At 23.8% G+C, this 15,555-nt stretch overlaps 1 protein-coding gene across 1 annotated transcript in view; it reads left to right on the forward strand.

The window, feature by feature from the left end:
• Positions 1 to 4,422: 4,422 nt before the first annotated feature.
• The window catches only part of LOC129612551 (frizzled-2-like), a 256,524-nt gene continuing 245,391 nt past the window's right edge, over positions 4,423 to 15,555 (forward strand). Inside the window, exons 1-2 of the mRNA XM_055526212.1 lie at positions 4,423 to 4,542; positions 8,551 to 9,203. The gene's annotated coding sequence lies outside the window, so the exon portion shown is untranslated. The remainder of the gene's footprint in view (positions 4,543 to 8,550; positions 9,204 to 15,555) is intronic.

Here is a 15,555-nt window from a genome sequence, read left to right on the forward strand (position 1 = left end):
AAGTTGGGAATGTTTCAAGTAATTAAGCAAAATGCAAACCTTCTTTTGTAGATTTAGCTCTTTATTATACATTCACTTTAATATAGATTATAAAGTTAGATCAAACCAATGTTTTGTAATGTCGCACTTTTCCCGTCAACAAGTAAAAATACTGCTTCTAAAAACAATCTCAAATATGGAAAAACGGATTTTAGATGATGGTAAATTTTAACTGTCATTTTGTTGTTGTTCAAATACGGTATACCGCGGTAGAAGAAACCTGCACTTTCCTGCGTTTGCAAAAATGTTTATGGTTTCGCTGCAATAAATAGTTAAAAAATGTCATTTTTAAATCTTTGTTGTACAATTAGAGAAAGTGAGTGGGGAGAGGGGTAATAAACTTTAAGTTATGTGTTTGACAAATGCAATTCTAATGGCCTTTAGGTAATTTGTATCTTATTTATAAAAGATCTTAAAGTAAAACTATTGAATTGATAATCTTTCTTGTATTTCGAAAAATTAATTTTTGCAGAGTCAGAAAAAGATGTCAATATACTCTTGTTATTGATACGTTTTCAAATTTTTCGAACACTCTGTATTTGTTTTATAACTTGTATAGCAACATAATGGAACATTTATAACGTTTTTAAATAAAGAAAAAACTTCATAAATAAATTAAATTGATATTTAATTTGAAAATTATTAAGGAAATGAGAAAAATATAATTGAGCATTCTTTACGCAATAAAAATAAGGTTCATGGAATTTTTTTCCATTTAATGTTCTCTATTGATTTAAAATTAGAGTAATATTTATGGTAATTATGTGCATTCAGTTTATTTTCTAAGAAATTAATTGCTTTAGCTAATTATCTTGAAGAATGAATTTATTTTTTTAAGACAATTTTAGTTTAACTGAGAACATAACCTGACAAAATAGTAATATTTTTACAAGATGTACAAATATTAAGAGTACTAATCAGATATGTTTTTATTTTTGAAGAAATTACATTCAGAAGAAAAACATTCTTATATGCAAGTTGTTTATTGTGTTTCTTAAGTTCTAATAACTTTACTACAGATATAATTCTACGATAACAATATATTCGAAGACGCAAGACCAAAGATCTAGAAAAGTTGTTGAAGTTATCTCTGACTTTATCAAGTTTTCTAAATAAAATATTCAATATAATTAATATCAATAATTCGTAATTTTATTGCCTTATAAGGTATTGGCAACAACAGGTTAAAATAGCCAAATTAATTAAATCTAAATCTAAAGGACATTAAATAGAAATTAGAAGGCTGAAGTCCTCCAATTATAGCCAACTATATATATAACCAACCATACCATATATAAGCAAATAAACAACGTTTGGCAAACTAGGACCATCACATCTTCTCTTTAATTTCAACACTATTCGCCAGACAGAGAATTGTGTGCTCAAATATGAATGTTTTCCTTTTGTCAAAATGCCATAATAACGTAAAAAGGAAACGCTTTTAATGGTCCGCTCTAAATAAAAAAGCTTCCGTCTGCCGTGAAGTATTATTTTGGATAGGATCAAAATCATATGCAACACTTTTTTGTCTTTTGATTTGTATTTTTATTTATAAATTTTTAGAAGCAAGTCGACAAATTTGATTTAATACAAGTAAACGCATAACTTTTTATTATGAGTTTCATATGATGCCAACACTAATATTGCGTAAAACTATAGTGATTTAATATTAAAAGCTCCATCTAAAGGTTTACATTTGTAAACCTTTACAAATTTATTTTATCGGTGAAGAATTTTGTACACTTTTAAGCACGCATCGTAGAATGCGAATCGCACTCTATTAAATATGAAGTACATATCCTAAACATTTCATAAATCACATCATAAAATGAAAATCAAAAGTCTCCTTATAGCGGCAGTTCAAACAAATTTCATGAGCATATTCAAGTGTACATAAAGTTATATATGTATGTGTATATAGTCAATACAATAATTATTGTTTTTCAAACTTTTTCTGTTTCATATTAACATGCTGCTTTATTTTGGTTTCGGTGTTGTTTATGTTTTGTTTAGTTGTTGGACTCGTTTTTACAAGAATGTATATTCATATGCACTACTGTTACCGACATGTTACAAAATAATAATAAAAAATATTAAAAACAAATGGCATTGTACTCATCGAGCCTTTTCTCATAAACACCAAAACGAGACATCACGAATAGGAATTCACAATGCTACATTCATGAAAATGTTTATATATTATTTTTCATTTTTTAATTAAAAAAAAAATAACTAAAAACATTGCACAAAATGTTGTTCAACAAAATACAGTAACACTTTGCAACATTTGTTTTACAATGCGCATAGCAAAAACATATAGTATTCGAAATAAAAGAGCACATGAGAGAAAAACAAAAGGAGAAACGGAGAGAGAGAGAGAGAAATCTGGAATTGAGTATTTAATGAAAAATAATTCATTGTTGTCTTATTAGAAACAAAAAATAACTGAGCTGACATTACCGTTATGTGTGAAGGAACTTTTGATGAGTTTCTCAAATGTGAAATCGAATAGCTCTTACACGACGAATTTACACTTGTTTTTATTTCTTCTTTTTGGTATTATTAATATTACATTATGTTTTTATTGCTGCCTCTAAAAAACTTTTCATTTCTCTGTTAAATTTTTACTTACCTTTGTGAAATAAAAACAAGTTCTTATGATAAAAGGGGGTTCTTTATTATTGCCTTCTTTGTTCATCTCTTTGATATTATATTTTCATATTATCATGCCGCTTAATAATACGCATGCTTACCTTCTTTTTATTTTATTAAAATTTTTGAAATAAAATAAATGCAATTATAAAAAACGAAAAATAAATTGCGTAATATTTAAAAACTAATGAAAAAATAAAAGAACATTTGCAGTTTTCTTTCAATATTTTAGTACTAATTACTTTGAAATTAATAATTTAAATAAAAAATACTGCCCAGACAGAACCCGGCATGAGATGAATACGAAATTTTGGTCATAGTTTAATGTATGCATTAGTTTAATAGTCATTAATTTTATGAGTGTCTTGTACTTAATGTATAATTGTAACAATAATCAAATAACAAATAACGACTAGAATATTTATACAATCCATACTTTTAAGAATCAATTTTTTTTATATTATAGCCCCATCTGTCATATATTTTAATATTGTATTCATTCAATTCAGTGCACTATACTTAATACCAAACAATTTTTCAAAACGAAATAAATGAACGAAAGAAGAAACAATGAGTAAAATGTGGTTTGGTTGTTCGCCAAAATATGTCGTAAGAAACTAATTAAGCTCCTTTAGTTAAATTTTTTAACCCAATATGTTAATATAGGACCTACTTTCAATTTCGCACCGCTATATTTAAAAGCAGGTTCTCCATGGAATTAATTTATTTATTTTAAATACCGAATTATAATTAAGGGTCTAGACAATATGAAAATCTGTTAAACAAATATGACCGCCTAAAAGTATGTAATGTATTTTTATACTTTATTTTTGGTTCTTATTGTTTTACGAAACTAAAAATTTCTATTTTGTGCGTTCATTATTATTATAAGAGTATATTATATTATATTACAATTTAATTTTTATCATATGAAATCAATTCATGCAACATTTTATTTTATCAAATATTCTTGATCTCTTATATATCTTTAAATTGCTAAATATTAAAAATTTCAGTTTTTAAGATTTAGTACAATTTTTAATTGCTTAGTTAATAAACTTTAAACATTTTCGTGTAATTTCTATTCATTTGAAATAAACAAAACATTTACTATGTAAATTTTCAAGATATAATAATATACATTTTATTACTGTTTTTCATAATTTTATGAATTATACTTGAGACATTATCAATTCAAAACAATTCGACGCAACGTTTTCTCTCCCAGAATTATAATTTCATTATTATTTGCATATTCATAAATATTTACAAAATAAATACAATTACAAAATGATTTTCAACTACATACAAATATTTTCAGCAACCATAATCTTTGTGGATTGAAATCTTTAAATCATTATCAATATAAATGCATAAGTATACATGTTATATCAGATTCAGATACATTTTTAGTAAGGTAGTAAGGTAAGTATAAATGGATATTTATTACCTCTTCGTTGTTTTTGAATTACTCTTTGTGAGATATATTTTTATATGTAAAATTGTAAGCAAACAACACTCTATTTGGAGATTTGAAGCAGAGAAAAAAATATTGTGAGTGAATAAAAGCAAAAATCCAATTGGATATGGGAAATGGAAATGTAAAAAGATAAATATATTTTTATATATAAAGATACGAGTATAACAGTGTATATATTGAAAGAAAACATTTTTTTATCTCTTAATTTTTTTAAATCGCGAGCATAAAATCTTTACCATAAATCAGTTTATTGAGAACCTTCAATCGGTTTAGATGCGGGCGGATATATAGTATTATTTTTTATTTTTTTAAATAAATATAAAAAAACATAAGAATTAAATATAAAAGAAAAATAAATTTTTTCATTAACGGTATTATTAAACATATTTTATTTTTTAATTTCTCATTAAAAAAATTTTAAATCATTAATAATAAAATAATATTTGATTATGTGTGTACGTATGTATCATATAAAATAAATAACAAATAAGTGTATATACATATTTGAATACAATTACATAAATTAAAGTCAAATAACTTAGACGTATGTATATTTGTATAATAATGCATTGTCTATGTTCGTATTATATGAAAAAATTGAATTAAACATTGAATTAAAAATTGAACGAAAGAAAAAAATATGAAGAAACATAATATACGAAAAACAAAAACAATTTATCTTCTGAATTAATTGTGCAATATTTCGGATTAAAAGATTAATTAGTTCAATAAGTGCAGTGTGTTTTAGTCAGTCTTCATTTTATGTATTTTCACTTATACTTCTAGGTATTATATTCTTTTCATACATACTTTATAGACGTCATTGCCATCTTTATTACTTACGAGTAGACAATTTTGTCTACATTTTTTTTTGTTGTCGTAAAATTGTCGCATTGCATAAGATTTGCTATGTAAAATAAAATAATGATATTCTTTTTGCTTAAACTAAATTTAGTATGAATACATTTGATTTTAGTTTTAATTTTAAATATAGAGAAATTAATTTTAAATATTTATTTTCAATGCAATATACAAAAAATTAAATATGAATGTACAATAAACACTGTTAATATTGTGGAGACGGAAACCTCTCAAATTAATTTTAAAATATTACTTGAAATAAAGTTTGCCATAATATACAAAATACATAAGAAGCATTTAAAAAAAAATTAAAAAGCAAAAATTAAGTTGTTATTTAATAATAAAAAAAAACTTTATGTATTTTATTTGTAAAATTCAGAGATTTTTATTGGAGACGAGCATAAAGCAGTCGCACCATTGCTATAAATCGATAATGTTTTTTTTTTATTTATTTTTTGTACTTAATTTTTTTTTATATCAAAGTGAAGTTCAGACGCCGGCTAATAAATTCCTAATATTTGACATTTTTTATTTATAAATTTTTTGCTCTTTTTTTTATATTCATTTTATATTGTTTTGACGTATTTTTCTCTCTTTAAAGTTTGTTTTCTCTCCGTCTCTGATGTGATATACTCTAAGTTTAAATAGATTTTGTTTTCTTTTTGCCAATGTAAGTATATTACATTAATTTTAAAATATTTTTTGCTGAAATTTTATTTTGAAATTAAAATTTTTAGATGTATTTTATTTTAAAAAATTTAGTATTTTAAAATTTAGTAAAAATTGTTTCAATTTATGTGAAATGCCTAATTTAATAGGAGAAAAACTATTTGCTAATAATTGAGAATGTAAAAAAATCACGTCACATATTGTAAATTGTACTGTTATAGACAGGAAAAATAATATGCACACAGAATCATACAAACATAATCATCACTCAAACTCTATTTTTACAGGAAAATCAATAAAATATTCTCAATTATCTCATTTTTTTTCTTGTAATTTGGTTTTGTTTAAAAAAAAACACAAATGGTCTTTCGTAATAAAAAAAAACCTCAATTTTGTTTGCATGTGTTTAAATTGTATATTTTGAGTCTTTCACCCTTTTTGAGAGAGTTAGATTGAAAAACAGGAATATTAGAGAAATGAGAGAAAAAGAATTTTACTGAGAGATTTTTTTTGACAGCAAACAATATAAAAATATTTAATTATTTGTTTTCAATTGCATTGTGTTTGTGTGTTTTGAATTTTCCCCTATGTGGAACGTAAAACTTAAAAGAGAATTTTTATCTCAACTCAATGTTTTGACTAGCCATATTGGTTTTTTTATTCCTATTAATTTTTTCTTTTTTTCTCCAATAAGAGTTTGTAATTACATTCTTATATACGCATGTACACATAATGTATTTTATTTTTATAATTTATTTTTCAAGGTAGATTATATTAGATTTTATATTAGCCTTTTTTATTTTAAAACTCATTATTTTATTTTAAAAGCTATTTAACTAATTTTTCAAATGAATATTAAAGAGCAAAATTAAAAAAAAAGAAAAAACTAAATAATAAACTTAAACTTTTTTTCGGACTTAATTAAATATTATTTTTACGCAAATATTTGTTAAAGTAAAATAATAATGATTGTTATTATCAAAGAGTATTTTTCTTTAAAATATAAACAATCATAATGTACTTAAAATGTCAAATATGACAATAATATTATACATATTTAGCTTACTATGGAAATATTTACAAACATAATATACACACGTATAGTATACATAACACATTTATGTGTTTACTCATTATTATTGTAATAGAATGGTGATTACCTGTCTATTTGAGAATCAAAGTGCGAATAAATGTGTTTGTATGTGCATGTTAAATTTATATTTATTCGTTTTGAAATATCAAATAAAAAATTTTTATTACAATTTCGCGGTATATTTAGGTATATTCGTACATATAAATAACTCATATACTTAAATAAATTAAGTTTGGATTATAAAAATATGCATAAATAAGCACACAGGCTCAAGTATAATTTTATCTATAACAAAAATAATTTGAATAATTGGAAAACAAAAGTCTGAAATAAAAAGAATCAAAGTACAAAAAAATAGCCAAATAATAGTTACATATAAGTGTAATAAAAATGAAAGATTTTATATTTTGTTTGTTCAAGAAATAGAATGATTTTAAAGGGGTTCAATAAAGAAATTTTATACTTTAATTTATAATTATTTTATGACATAAGTAGGTAATATCATGAGTAGAATTCATACTAAAGAAAATCCACATTTCCAATTTAATTGAAAATATATTATAAAGCAAATACAAGAAATGCTGTTTTATAATAGCCCCCAATTTTATTGATAGCAATAACAAAAAATGATCTAAGTCGACTAACTAAGTTCTATATCACTGAAATGGAAAACCTTGCAGTTACACATTCAAACCAAACTAAAAATGGAAAAGTTGAGCAAAACTAGAACTTTACAAATTCAGTTTTAATTACAAAATCCCTCAAATTTTTCCGTTTCGGAATATCAATTTAATTTAATTTAATTGAAACTTATAACTTTAGCTTATTATCACAACTAATATTTTCACATTTGATTGTTACGATAGAGACAATTTGTATTAGAACTTTAAATAGCTTGCACACAACAGAATCAGAGCCCAAAAAAAATATTTTTTTTACCTAAAATTTGAAAACAATTTTTTTAAATTACTTCAAATACAAATTTTTTCCAACTAATGACACTTTAAAAAACACCAAGTTTAATTTTTTAGCTTTTATTTAGTACCAAAATTTTTATAGGTATACCACATATTTTAAAACCGTTTCATAAAATATGTAAATTTTATCATAAAAGCTTCAGTTATAATAATAGATATTTTAAATAATTTAAACGAAATTTTTCTTCATAATATCAAATTATCACACTTGACAAAATATGTGCATGTATATATTTATTTACAAACATATATACATATATGAATGTTCAGTTTACAATAATGACATTTGAAATATTATATTTATTGGTCAAATATGTTAACCTTCATATTGTGCCATTAAAATTTTTATATTTTTATAATAAGATAATTTTCATAAATTTTTTATTTTTATTGTATTTTAGCAATAAAATTTTCTTATAATTTTCTTTGTTATTTAAATTTTTGTTTTTTAAATACTTATCAAGTTTTGTCTTTTGTCTCTATTTCATTTGGAATGATGCTACTTTAGACTTCTTTTAGATAATAAAGCTTATAATTTGAAAAAGTTTTATAGCATTATAAATAGTTGCCATAAAATGTACAAGTATATAGGGAAAGTTTAAATGTTCGATATTATAACAGAAATCAATATTCCACAACAATAACATTTAATTGACCATAATTTTGAAGACTGAAAATCAAAGTTTTTTATAACAAGTAATTAAAGTTTACTCAATTGCAAGTAATTACCATTTTATTAATTTTTTATTTTCATATGCTTAACATGAACTAATTAACAGTATAGTCAAATACTTTAATTTATAATAAGTATTGAATAGAAGACAGAATAAATAATTGGTTATAATTCGATAAAATTGAGCTTAATTCTTAACTGATCTAGTAACTATTTATGTTTTATACTTAATTATAGTTATTAAAAAAGTGTCATTTCGAAATAAATACTAGTGTGCCAATGTGTTATTGACTTAAAACAAAAAAAAAAAGTAAACTTCTTCTGGTTTCTTCTATAACTTTGTCAATTGTAGTTTCGTCGAGGAGCTCAAGAATGAAAAAAATAAAAATAACACCGTATTTTACATAAGTACATACTTTAAATGATTTGCGAATATTTTATTTGTTTGTGGTGTTTTAAAATGTCTTTTTAAATTTAGTTAATGGAATTTTTTAAACAAAATCCAAAAAAAAACAAAAAACAAAAAGAAACTTGCAAAATATCTATCCGTAACTTATATCTATTCCATAACTTATAGAGTGACATAGAAGAATAAATACAGTGATTAAAAAGTTTAAGTGTGTTAAAGTGAATAACGTATAAATAATTTTTTGACGATTTAAGACACAATCAGTATTATTAACATTTTAGGTGTTGATTTTTTTTGTTCAAAACGAATAATTTTTGGATTCTTTTTTTCACTTAATCTAAACTCTAAAGGTAAGAAAAATTGAATATATATATTTTTATATTTAAAATCATTCACATACATACAGACTTGTAATATTTTCAGCAATTTATGTTTCAAATATCTAATACACATACATAGGCGTACTTATATGGCTCGTTCTACTTTTTGATAGTAAAAGACGAAAATTTACTTTTACTTTTAAATGGAAACTCTAATAAATCTATTTTTAACGATATAAAGATACATTTCTACACTCATAAATGATAATTTTTGAATAACGATAACATTTGCATCTTCTGTCTTTCAATTTCTGGTCTTATATTTTTTCAAAGCACTACAAATGAAACATAACTTCAAAAAAACCAATGGCGTCACAGAAATCGTCCTGTTCTCCAGGAGTACTATATGCCTTAATAAACGAATAAAATAAACAAATAAACAATTTATGATTGAACGCGTTCTAATGGTAAACTTATTCTCAACTTTTCTTAAGTAGATAAGTAACATGCATCAAGCAAAAGAAAATATCAATGAATTACTTCTATCAACATAATACAATAAAATGAGATACAAAAAAACAGCAACCTTATCTAAACTAGTTTTCTTACTAAAGTTGTTAGTTACTATGGTTTGGCAACACATCTGTTTATAAAATTTTTGGATAGTTTAACATACTAATACAATGCTCTATCTTATATGGTTAGTTCAAGGTAGATTTACTACTATATATCGTTAGTGCTTATTTTATATTTTGCATTTTTAAGTGTTATAGAACCTAATGTACTTAATAGTTTAATATACTTGGTTACCCACCCGTTTTGGTTGCTTGTTACTCCATATGTTACAATAGCTTAAATTAGATAAGTACTTAGAAAATGTAATTTATACTTACTTAAATAGCGTATGAATTTTAAATAAAACTTAAAGCAAAATAAATACAAATATGGGTAGTTAAAATGCAATATACGACTAAAAATAAGCATATTGAACAAGAAAATTCTATTTGTTAGTGTAGCTGATTGGAATTTTAATTAATTAGAAATTATAATAAGTATAGAGATTTGTAACAAAAATTTACATGATATTAATGAATGATGATGCAAAATTTAAAAATTTTAAAAATTTAATTAATTACATTTAAAACTTTGAATACATTGCATTAAAATCTTGGAAACAGTTTTCACAAAAAAATACAAGCTATTTTGATATTCCATTTTAACAATGGTCTAACATGTCTACGAAATAAAGTCGATTTCAAAATTCGTAATCTTTACCTTCAATAGTTCAAACGTTGATGAAAGTTATGGTACAAGCATGGCATACTTAATCATAATAAAAATAGAAAACAAATATGAAGGTTTACAGCTTACAGTTTCTATTTCAAATGCCTGAAATGAAAAAATGGTTCACAAAATAGAATTTTCTTAATATTTTCTTATTTGTACTTAAGTTAAATTTGTTTCTGTCATAAATTATTTTAAATCTTACGGTACAGTTCGCACTAGCTATATCTTTTTAGCACTTTTCCAAAAAATTTTTGAAAAAAAGTGCTTATAAGTTTCACTCTGTCCGTCCATTTGTCCATCCGTCCTTCCGTCCGTCTGTCCTTGTGTCTGTTTACAAAACTTCTGCACCCTTGAAGAGAGAAACCTGAAATTTTATATGTACATAGATCTTTACTAGAAACTAATTTTCGTAGAACATAATATTTACATATCTCTCCCCCTCTAAAAATTATATCCCACTAAACCCTAAAAATGCCATTTCTCAACTATTTACTGTAGTAGAACCATATGTATTTTTCAAATTTTACAAACGCAGAAAAGCAGTGGGTTGCTTCTTCTATCACACTGTACTATACTCGAACTTTAAAAAAACAAAATGGCCGTTAAAATTTACCGTTACATAAAATCCGTTTTTTCAAATTTTTGACGTCTTATATTTCCGGAAATACAAGCTTTTCCAAATTTACCAAAAATTTACCAAATTTACCCAAAAAGCTAACGGTAAGTTCTATAACATTAAAAAATATAATTATTTTTCTTAACTCACTTAACTTACGCAATTAACCCTTAAAATCGAGCATAATGTTAGCCCCTCTTTATATTTATTTTTGCTTTATTTTAAAAACTACATAAACTATTCATCATAAATATATGCAATGCTAGAAATAGTTTCGCATATGAAAGAAAATTATTTTAATAGTGTGGCAGGTATACATAGACTGTATTAAAAAGCAGAATTTTCACTTGTTGAAGGGAAAACTGCTACAATACAAACCATTGGTTTGACCCAACTTTATTTAAAATCAATTGAAAAATTATTGTGAAAGCATTCTGTAGTTTTAAATTAGAACCATAGTTTTTCTCGTATACTGCAACTCTAACTTAAAGTGCGTATCCATATTATATTATACAACTGAGGTGCAGCTCGCAATATAATAACTCTAATTTTGAAAAGATTTAGAAATTTTCTATTAAAAATTCATTTTGACACAATCATTTAAAACGTTTAAATACTTTAAGTACTTATCATATTAAATATTACAATAATTACCACAAAATAACCTTCAACATAGTTCACATATTATTGCAACTTAAGTAATTACTATACATGAAATGCATGAATGTATGTATATGTTACATATTATGTTAAAATGTTAAAGAAGAAATAAATATTTTATGGGCAAAATTGCAAGAAATTAAAAAGAGCACATAAGTAAATTTAAAATTTAAAATATAAAATAAGTTATCCATTATCAATAACAAAGTATTGAATTTCATTCATAAAAATTAATTAATTTTTTGCAACAATGTTGCAGTTAAATGCATACATATATGTATCTGCATTTGTATTTTCCATCTATAAATTCTGCTGTTAATTGTAACCGCATTTTATATTACTCACCATAAATATGTCATAAACAACTTTAGCAGCATAACTATTATATTTGTTTGTTTTATTGTATTTTAGCATTTAAATTTTAAAACTAAATCTATAGTACTCATAAAAAAATATTTATGATGGGGAGAAAGAAATTACGAGTATTATCTTGTTGGCAGGAAAAAATTATAAATTATTCTCCGCTGCAGAGACGTGATTATTGAATGTTTCGAATGCTTAATGATTGCACAACTATATATTTAATTACATTAAGCTATACATGTACATCTACTAGTTGATACCTTTTTACAATATAATAGATATGTACCTATATAAAGTATGTACTTATAATGTTAAATTATAAGTTTATAAAGTGGATAGAGAATTTTTTTCAATTTTATGAAGGTACGTAGCTATGACCATATTTAATAGGCATGTATAAAACTACTCATTTTTCATTAAAAGAGAATTTATTTGAAATATTTGAAATATAAAATGAATTGCAGTTGTTGAAAAATTTCCAACATGTGCTTTTGACAATTTTTCAATAAACTTAGAGTAGAAAAATGTTTATTACATAAATTATATTTAAAAGTCGATAGTTAATTATATGTTCGATATGATTCTGTTTTAAGTAGATTTAATAACAGAGATTCTGTTAAGAGAGCATAACTTAAGTTATCTATAATCAAAAGCATTTCCCGTTTACATTTTAAATTCTACAGCTTACCCACAAAAGACAAAAATTTATTTAAAAAATCTTCTTACTATACTAAATAATTTTGCATGCATTTGCGAGAAATCTTATAGTAATAAATTTTGAAAAATTTGTACTACTATAAAATATAGTTTAAATTATATTGTCATTTTATTTTGCAATACCAATAGTAATTTTAAGGTAAATTTTACAGAAGTTTTATAAGGCTTATAAAGTCGAAGAAATAGGGAACTGAAAATTGACATTACGCAATCTTTGAGTTACAAAGAAACGTTGTTCTAGTGAAACAAAATATTTATCAAATTTAATAAACCCTGAAAATTTCAGACCCACATCCAAGTTGCAATGTAGGAGAAATTATGACATAAGAATTACAAAAAATTGATTAAAAATAAAAGCTAGTTTTGATAATCAATTCGACAGGCTGCCGTTAGAGGAAGCATATCCTTGTAATTTTGCATTTACAGAGTTTAAAAATTGATTTTGGTTTTGACCGAGGATTCTAGAAACTAAAAGCTAAAAATGAATTTACCTAGTTTAAATCAAGTCGAATTTCAAATTCAACTTGATTTAAACTATAGGGAATTTAAAAACTTGGTAATTTCAAATAAATTTAAATGACCAGCTTAAGAACCTATTGCACTTTCATTAATATTGTGCAGTAATTAGCTATATAGAAACGGAGTTAAAAATTGTTCCAAGGAACAAAAATTTAATATATAAACTCTTCCTAAATAATTACGAATAAGTGATTCTACTAAATTATTAAGCACAATATTAAAAAAAATTTCTTAAAATGAAAGTATATGTCGGTATATATCTTGCTGCAAACAATAATTTTAATATTTTTCAAAACAATTTTTACAAAATTATATTTAAGTAATTGTATTTGAAAAATAATTTGTAATTTTCATCATTAATTTAAATAATATTTTATTATCCAAAAATATATATAAGAAAGCACTAAACAATAACAAAACTAAAGGAACAAAACACACAGAAAATAAAAATGATATTGATTAACTATCTTCATTTTTCTAGGTTATTGATAGCACCATATAAAAGTATTATCTATTTTAAGCAACTATCATTAATCTGATAAAATTTCTATGTATGCATAGACGTAGGTACTCAAATAGTATAAGTAAACAAAATAATGAAAAAAAATTCAGATAGAGGCAATTGATATAATACGATTACTTTTGAAAATATTTTTGGTAGTCATAATCAATCAATTTCAGAATAACTAAGTACAAAATAAACTGAACGTTATCATGTTTCAAACAAATAAAAAATTATACTTTTCATATAATTGTAGGTAATCATATAAGCAAAAAACTTATACAATAATTATCTGTGCTTATTTACTTACAGTGACGTTCATAAAAATTCCCGCATAGTTATAAATTTTAAGAGTTTTCGTGTACCGAACTCTTACGAACTTTTATAAAAGTAACAATTCGTTGATATGAATCTGACTATGTGAGCTGATTATTTGTTTAACAATCAAGTATTTAGCATAATTTGGTTAATAATTATTTTTTTTTTGAATTTTATTTAAGTGGCCATTTCATACAGTTGAAAATATTCTATAAGACGAAAGAATACATTTCTCATTAAATGATATAACGTATTCCTTTATCGCACTTAATGAAAGCGTTGAAAATTAGAAAATGGCTTAATTGTAATATGAAATGCGCGTTTTCCTCTACATTTTCTTTTAAATAATTAGCGTAAATACCTAAAAACACGAAATCTATTTCGTTTTTACTTTTATCGTTCCAATATCGGAAGAATTTTATATAGGCTCCATATGGCTACTACTATTACACATTAAGAGATTTAAATTAATTTTTTCAAAACACTTATGTTCGAAAATCATTCTTATTCACTGTAAATGCGCATACAATTTACTTAATAGCTTAATACACAAAAACTTAATGTAAATATTTCAATTATATTCTAATAAATACGTCATGTCACAACTCCTATAACTCCTATAGTTAACTAACCAACATTTATTTAATTTTGATAAGATAAAATTTATTATACTTTACACATTAACGTACTCGTAAATGCATGCATAAGATTTCGTACAATCATATTAAACTATACACAAATAAAATTATGTGTATACGAAGATACTCGGTAATTGAGTAAAATATTCATAGACGTATAGTATACATTATATACCCATAAGCATAAACAATAACTGTTCAAAGTATATATAATTTTTCTTTCAGAAATTACACATATAAGACATATTTGATATTACTTATATGAACCTCTTCTTTTCACCTTTGTCATAAATAAATGAAGATAAGTTTTTTCTAATCAGTGACAGCACAAAATAACTGTATATTGTGTATTTATTGTCTTCTATTTTGATAATGTAATATGTTCAAAAACTAAAAATTTCAAGAAATATGTGCCACACATTTCTTCATTGTTGATATATCGAAGCCTTCGTATATTGATAAAAGTGTTGTTACTGAAAACATGTGACTCATGCTAATATAGACTTATATTCTTACGTAAGACTTTTCAACTAGAATAATATTTGTTAAAAGAGTAAAAAAAGTCTAATATATATGTGAGTAAATAAAGCCAATTTTTATTACTTTTAATGTATGTTTAAAACGGAATACCTCGTAATCAATTTTACTTGCCTTAATAACTTAAAGAAAAATTGTTTTCCTCTAATTATTTTACATTTTAAGCATATAAATATTATTAATTATTCGTGTTACATGTTGCATACTTTTGGGAGGTCGTAATAA

The sequence above is a fragment of the Condylostylus longicornis genome, unplaced genomic scaffold, assembly GCF_029603195.1.
Source record: "Condylostylus longicornis isolate FDR11 unplaced genomic scaffold, ASM2960319v2 ptg000075l, whole genome shotgun sequence".
Lineage (NCBI taxonomy): Eukaryota > Metazoa > Arthropoda > Insecta > Diptera > Dolichopodidae > Condylostylus > Condylostylus longicornis.